The sequence below is a fragment of the Myodes glareolus genome, chromosome 8, assembly GCF_982192425.1.
Source record: "Myodes glareolus chromosome 8, mMyoGla1.1, whole genome shotgun sequence".
Taxonomy (NCBI): domain Eukaryota; kingdom Metazoa; phylum Chordata; class Mammalia; order Rodentia; family Cricetidae; genus Myodes; species Myodes glareolus.
Genome location: NC_142033.1, coordinates 75,222,941 through 75,231,232, shown reverse-complemented (window position 1 = coordinate 75,231,232; position 8,292 = coordinate 75,222,941).

Genomic DNA, 8,292 nt, shown 5'->3' with positions numbered 1-8,292 from the left:
TTCCATGCAGCTGTGAGTCACCTGATGTGGAAGCTGGCAATCCAGCCTGGTTGTCTGCCGTGCTTTTAACCATTGCGCCTGCTAGTCACGTCCATCCTTCTGCATCGAGTCAGTCACATAGTCTGGATTTGCCTACATTCTCCACCTTTTTACCACAGATGCTGCTCAGAAGTCTCTCCAGTCTGCCCTGCTCTTTGAAGTTGGTGCTTCAGACATACCAGGTGATTTCATGTGTCTGAATCTTTGCATAAGCTGTTTCTCTGCTGGGACACACCCCTTCTCTCATGAACTCCCTAGGAAATTAAAAATTCAGCGTCTAGCGGTGCAAAGCCATCCGTAGACGTTTGCTTTCTTCAGTCTACACTCTTGCTACTCAAAGTGTGGCCCACCATCTAGAAGCTGGTGAGAAAGCAGACTCTCCAGCTCCATGTCAGACCGGTCACATCAGGATCAGATTAACCAACCAATTAATTAGAAGTAAGGTCTTCTGTAGTTCAGGCTGGCCTTGAACTCATTGTGTAGCTGAGCCTGACCTTGCACCCTTGATCCTCCTGCCTGTACCTCCCGGGTGCTGGGATTATGGGGTGTATCGCCGGGCTCCAGACCTTTCTTTTAAAGATTCCCCAAGAAGATTCCTGTGCAGTTCAAGTGTGGGACGTCTTTCACCTGCAGTGTGCACAGAGCTGCTTTGCTCAGCATATTCATTTACTAAAACAATAGCACAGGCTTTGTTTAAGTTCTCAGTTTCCACTGTGACTGCTCTGGAGCAAGACTTAAGTCTTATCAGGAAGCTGACTTTATCCATAACCACTTGTGCCCCTACGGCGTTGGCTGATAGGTACCTCCGTCATGAAGCATCCCGGATCCACAATTAAGCAGGACTTGGGACCATAGTTTTTCTCAGCAGCCTTAGTAGCACCTTCCAGGGAGGGACACTTCCAACTCACTCCTACCCTTGTTTGTCTATTCTATCACCAAGGCAAGAGACATCTACAGTGATGGGGCTTGTCTTAGTTAGGGTTCTACAGCTGCAATGCAGCATTGTGACCAAATAGCAAGTTGTGGAGGAAAGGGTTTATTTGTCTTACACTTCCACATTGTTGCTCATCACTGAAGGAAGTCGGGAACTCAAGCAAAACAGGAACCTGGAGGCAGGAGCTGATGCAGAGGCCGTGGAGTGGGGCTGCTTATTGGCTTGCTCGGTCTGCTTTCTTATAGAACCCAGGAACAACAGCCCAGGGATGGCCCTACCCATCTGGGCTGGGCCCTCCAACATTGGCTACTAAATGAGAAAACGTCTTAGAGTTGGATCTCGTGGAGGCATGTCCTCAGCAGAGGTTCCTTCCTCTCTGATGCTATAGCTTGGGTCAAGTTGACCCAAAACCAACAGTACAGGGCCTGAGCATTGGTTCTGCACCCCTAGCACTGGGATTGGTTTTAAATTGTATGACCTTTGGGAACAACTGTTTTTCCTTTTACAAGATACCCTGCTTTAGTCTTTACAAATTTGGGGGATTTTTTTTTAACTTCTTAAGTTGTATTTGTGTGTTTCTTAAATGTGTCTCTAAATCTGTAGAACATTTAAGGGTTAGATATAACAATAACCATCTTACATAGGGCAGAACAACAATGTAAGGTCCAAAGCCACCCAGAACAAATGGTGGGCTGCGGAGATAAGCTTAGTGGAGCACTCTGGAGCCTGCTGTCATCTGTCCCAATCCAAGTAAGGGTCAGGTGATTGCAGAAGTTCTTTACTAAGAAGATACTAAAGTAAACTGTTAACAATGTCAACACAGCAGTAAAAGGTTTTATTCATTTGTATTAATTATCTGTCTGTCTCATCCTGGAGCACTTTTATAGGGGCTCTGTATTATTTCTCTGAGCCTTGATGAATTCAGTGGGGTGACCTTAAGCTGACTGGTCTAGCCTAGGGCCAAATGAGGGGAAGAGTCACTGGTCTCCTTGTCTAGGTAAACAGTCCCTGCCCCCAGGGGAGAGACAGCTGCACATCCCCAGGCACACTGAATCCCTTTAATTCTTTTGTTTTTGTTTTTGGTTTGTTTTTGGAGACAGGGTTCTCTGTAGCTTTGGAGCCTGTCCTGGAACTCACTCTGTAGACCAGACTGGCCTTGAACTCAGAGATCTGACTGCCTCTGCCAACAAGTGTGTGTGCTGTCACCACCCAGCTCTCCCTGCTGGTTTTTCCCTTTGTGTTGAACTGTTGGTGAGTCCTTAAGACCTTCTGAAGTGTCACCAACACTGTTTGGTCTTCTCTCGATCTTTCCCCAGGGACTCCGGTTGAATGTAAATCTACCCATATTTGTTTTCATGTAACTCAGACAGGGCCCAGTTTACATTTTGGTTTAGGACATTTTACTTCATTAAACTCTCTTTTGCTTTACAAAGGTTCTGTCCTACCATGACAGGACATACCAAAGTCACTGAGTCCTGGTCCTGAGGTTAGAGAATGTCCTTTGATCTTTTCCTTAATTCTTTCTTTTTTTAGATTTATTTGTATTTTATTGGTATTTTGCATGTATGTCTGTGTGAGGGTGCCAGATCTTGGAGTTAAGACAGTTTTGAGCTGCCATGTGGGTGCTGGCAACTGAATCCGGGTCTTGTGGAAGAGCAGTCAGTGCTCTTAACTGTTGAGCCATCTCTCCAGCTCCCCTTTTCTTCAACTCTTGATTGAGCAGAGTTTCATATGACCTAGTGAACTCTGCATCAAATATTGATTTTACATATCTTTAACATTTTGACTACTATTTTTATCTTATTTTTTTCTTTACTATCCAACTCTTCCCATAGTTTCCAAGTGTTTTGGATCCCAAGAAGCCCTTTGGCAGACTTAACTTTAGTCTTGTTTCCTTGTATTCTGCCGACTATAAAAGTCAGCAAGACATCATCTCCACCTCATGTTCTCTTGCACAAGCAAATTCCCACTCAACAGTCATCTCACCCTAAAACATATTTTTTTATGCATAATAGTGGCTATGGAAACTCTATGGCAACCTAACACTCTCCTTTTTTTTCCATGTTATGCTCATAGGCCACAAAATCTGTCCTAATCTCTAGACTTTTTTAAAATAAAGATTTATTTATCTATGTATTTTGTGTGTATGAGTGCTCTACTTGCATGCATTTCTGCATGACAGAAGAGGGCATCTGATCCTATTATAGATGGTTGTGAGCCACCATGTGCTTGATGGGCATTGAACTCAGGACCACAAGAAGAGCAGTCAGTGCTGTTAACTGCTGAGCAATCTCTGCTGCCCCCAGCCTCTAGCCATTTAAAGAGCATAGCTAGATTCACACTGGACCACAATCATCAAATGGGCATGTCACCCTATACCATAGGGAGGAAGGCAGCCTCATTGGAATCTCCCCTACTCTTCCCACTTCCCTCTGGGTACAGCATTCAGTCTACAAGGCCTGTTTCAACACTCCCTGTGGGGGTGGGGTGGGGCATGCAAATGCTGACACAGCAAGAAGGCACACTATCTCATAGGTACATGGAAAGGTAGCCATTTCATGATTTGGTGTAGGAAGTTCTGTTCATGTGTTGCTTTCATTGGCTAATGAATAAAGAAACTGCTTTGGGCCTGATAGGGCAGAATTTAGGTAGGCAGAGAAGACAGAACTGAATGCTGGGAAGAAGGGCAGAGTGAGAGACACCATGGATCTCCTGCCTGAGAGGGATGCTGGTTAGAATCTGCTGGTAAGCCACAGTCACATGGCGATACACAGATTAATAGAAATGGGTTAAATCAAGAGGTAAGAATTAGCCAATAAGAAACTAGAGCTAATGGGCCAAGCAATGTTTTAACTAATACAATTTCTGTGTGGTTATTTCGGGTGTAAGCTAGCCAGGCGGCCAGGACAAACAAAGGACTACCCTCCTCGTGCAACAGTGGTTCTTTCTGCTTATGCTTCATCCTTAGTTGCCTGCCTTAGGTACTGTACACATAACCAGGACCATGGAATCACACATCTGCAGCTCATCTTTGGTTCTGTTGGTGTCTGTTTGGAAACCAATTATACTGTGTTACCCTAATCCTAGGGAGCCATCAGCAAACATCAATCCAGAGATAGAACTGTTGACAGACCCAAGTAATGGGTACCACTGAAGTCCAACTTGGTGAATCAATGAGTTTTATTGGGATTACTTACAGGACTATGAATGAGTGGTTACTTACGTGCGCAGAAATGACTCAAAGGCAGTTGTATCGTTAAAGCCCACCCAAGGACAGCTCATAAAGGTTGGAATCCCATGGTACAGTGTATAACTTGCATGCAGCTCACACACTGGAGAGTGTCCTTGTAGGGTTCTTACATCTTGATTTAATCCATTTCTATTAATCTGTGTATCGCCACATGACTGTGGTTTACCGACCAGATTCTAACTAGCGTCCCTCTCAGGCAGGAGATCCATGACATCTCTCACTCTGCCCTTCTTCCCAGCATTAAGTTGAGCTGAGCCTCTTCCAGACTGCTCAGCTGGTCTCTTCTGTTGCCAGACAACTCAGCTTGTTAAGGGAGGGACCTAGTGAACCTGGTCAGCTTTAGGGACTTCCTGAAGCTGTTTTAAGTTGTTTGTTTCCAGAGCTTAAGGAGCTTTCCTGTAAGATGGAATGTCTCATGTCCCTTTATAATCCTACTGTTTGACCTCCAATGAGCATCCTCCTTAGATATTAGGTTTTTATGTCTGAAGAGCCATTTACACAACAGGGGTCTGCTGGGGCAGCTTGGTCTGCTTCAGTCCAAGAGGAATCAGAAGATCAAAAGCAGCTTGGGAAGACGTAACTGGGCAAGGATGGAAAGAAGGGGACAGTCCACAGAGCTGAGAGATGGTTGGCAACTGGGGTGAAGGGATGGCTTTCCTCCTGCTGAGATCCCTTCAGTCCTCTGGTCTGGCAAGAAAGAAGCAGCCTACAACATCGAAGCATAGGTCTGGGGCTTCCAGATGCTCCAGACAGGAAGCTAGCGATGACTCACAAAGGCTTGCCATCTGTGGATCTGACTCTGTTGCCACCTAGTTTTTCTGTCAGTGTATGGCAGTAATTCATAGTTCATCCTGTCTGCTGCTTCTTGAGGGCATTTGTGCCTCACCATACTCATATTTGAATGCTTAGGGAGTGGCATCAGGATGTGTGGCCTTATTGGAGTGGGTGTGGCCTTGTTGGAAGAAATGTTTCACTGGGGGTGGGCTTTTGACATTTCGTATGCCCTTGCCAGGCCCAATGACTGTCTTCCTGCTATCTGCTTATCCAGATGTAGAATCCTCAGACATTCTCCAGCTTCATGATTGCCTGCATGGTGCCATGCTTCCTGCCGTGATGATAATGGACTAAACCTCTTAATTGTAAGCCAGCACCAATGAAATGTTTTCCTTTATAAGAGTTGTTGTGGCCATGGTGTCTCTTCACAGCAATAAAATCCCAACTATGATGGAAGTTGGTACCAGTGTAATGATTGTTCTGTCTCTTTAAGAGACAAGCCACACCCACTCCCTCCTCCATCTGCTGAGACAGGCTCATCTTCAGCTTCCAGCCTGAGTTCTCTCTCTTTTCCATTTTCCTCTCGAAGAGGCAGCTTCTGTCTCTCCCTTCTCTCTCTCTCCTTCCCTCTCTCTCTGTGCCCCTCTCTCTGCTCTTTTTCTCCCCCTTCCCTTCTATAACCCACTTAATAAATATCCAACCTCACTCTGCAAGGCATGCCTATCTGTCTGTCTCCATCTTTCCACCGCCACATGGCTCACCACCAGGGACCAGCCACCCTTCAGAGACCTGCCACATGATCTCCTGCGTGGTCCCTGCCTGGGACTGGCTGCTCTAGGGACCCGCTGCCCCCTGCTTGCCACCACATGGCCCACTGCCTGCCGCCACCTGGGGACCTGCAGCATTTCTGCCACTGCAGCTACTCCGGGATCTGCAGCAATTTTCATTAATACATTACAACCAGGAACTGGGATATTGCTGTGATAAGCCTGACCATGCTTTTGTTTGGAGAAATTTGGATTTAGGTGCTTTAGAAGCATGGAAGGCAGTGGCGCTAAGGGTGATTTGAACTGTGGGGGCCTAGCTCAAGGGGTTTCAGAGGAGAGGGATATTATTATACAGCCTAAAGCCCATTCTTATGATATTTTGGTGAAAAATGTGACTGCTTTCTGCCCTTGTCCCAAACAATCTCCCTGGGGCTAAATTGAAGAGTTATTGATTAACAACTTTGGCAGAGGAGATTTCCAGACAGCCTAGTGTTGACTGTGTTGTTTGGTTATTAGATTTATAATAAAATGGAGCAAGCTGAGCAAGGAAAAATGCAAAATGTACAGTTTGAAGAGAAGGGGGCACAAAGAAGTGTAAACAGATTAAAGAAAACCTGATTCTAAATGGATAAAGGGAGTGATGACCTCAGAGAAAGACCCCACCCGGTTAAGCTTCCAACTCGTGAAAAGGAATTTAAAAAAAGTGGAAAAGTGTTAAAGTAAAGCATATGCCCAGGTGTGGTTATAGAGCCCACGGGTCTACCCCTGCTCCCGGGTTTCATCTCGAGGACAATTTCTGGCCAGCCAGCTAAACATCCAGTTTGTTCCTGTGCTCCCTCTGCCTCACCTGGTGTTTAGCTATAGGGCATTGTTGACTTCACCTTGGGTGTGGTGATTTCCCACCTGCCTGGGAAATTGTGCAGAAGCTAGGTATTTAAGGTTTTTCCGAAGTTTGAAGTTTGAATAATCGGCTGACCTCCTTTCAAAAGACCCAGGTCTCTTGTGTGTTCTTTCAATCTCCAGGCCCTTGCCCGGCTTGCTTATGGTACAGTGGCATGTGAAGTATATTAAGAATAATGCAGGTATTAATATGGTGGCATAAGCCTTTAATCCCAGCGCTCAGAAAATAGAGGCAGATGGTTCTCTGAGTTCAACACCAGCCTGGTCTACAGAGCAAGTTCCAGGACAACCAAACTTAGGAAATAGTTGGTTGGTGAAATAGAAAGTTGGTGAAAATGTAATTGAATGAGGGGGCCAAGTTCCAGTCCCAGCAAGAAGCAGAACTTAGCAGCTTCTGCCACATGACTCTGGTTTTAGAGTTAAGGGTACAAGAAAGGGGTTGCAGGATTTCCCTGTCAGGTGTGTGTCAGGCGTGTCCTTGCTTGGAGGCCCAGAGAAGCCATTGTGTGAAACTGTGAAGTCAAAACCTGGTAGAGACCCTAAGATGTTATAGATGCCACAGCTGTGGGAGACCAGCTGAGGAAAACTGCAGACTGGAAATTTAACCAGCCCCAGAGAGAGAAGCCTGTTATAGTCATCAAAGCTAGAAGGAGTTGGAGCTCTGAGGAGCGCTTTGACATCAGATATGGAGATGCAGAATTTGGATTTTGCCCTGCTGGTTTTCAGTCTTTCTTTGGTCCAGTATATCCTGACTATGCTCCCTTTTCTCCATTTTGGAATAGTGATATGTATCCTGTGCCATTATTTGTTGAATGTGATGTGCTTTTTGATGTTATAAGAGATTGCAGTTAAGAGATTGGCATGAGTCTCAGAAGAGATTTTCAGTTTTTGATTTTTAAACAGGGTTGAGAATGTTGAACTATGGGAACTTTTGTAGTTAGATTGCATGCATTTCTGCATTGTGATATGACAACAAGCCTATAGACCAGGGAATACAATGTGGTGTTTTGAATAAAAAGGACCCCCCCCAAATAAAATGACTCTTATTTGAAGGCTTAGGGAGTGGCATTAGGAGGTGTGGCCATATTAGAATAGGTGTTCCTTGTTGGAAGTGTGTCACTGAGGGTGGGTTTTGGGGTTTCTAATGCTCTAGCCAAGCACAGTGGCTCTCTGCCTTCCTGCTGCCTGCTGATCCAGATGTAGAACTCTCAGCTACTCTCCAGCTCCACATCTGCCTGGCATGCCACCAGGTGTCCTGCCATGATGACAAAGGACTAAACCTCTGAACTGTAAGTCAGCCCAAATTAAATGTTTTCTTATATAACAATTGTTGTGGTCATGGTATCTCTTCATAGCTATAGAACCCTAATTAAGACATCACTCGTGGAGCTGCATATATTACTCTGCTCTTAACATGTGCACTCTCAGGGCCTATAAGATGGACACCTGACCTCCTTCTTGCTTTCTTTGATCTTGTAGACTGCACCATAGAGGGAATAGTGGTAGCCCTGGCCTGGCAGTATTTTGACAAAAGCGGTTTAGGAGTCATCTATGGGATCTCTGGGCCACCCACCCAAGTGGATGTTCTTTCTGTTATTCTTTTGGTCTGGTCCCTTTAAGGGGCAAAC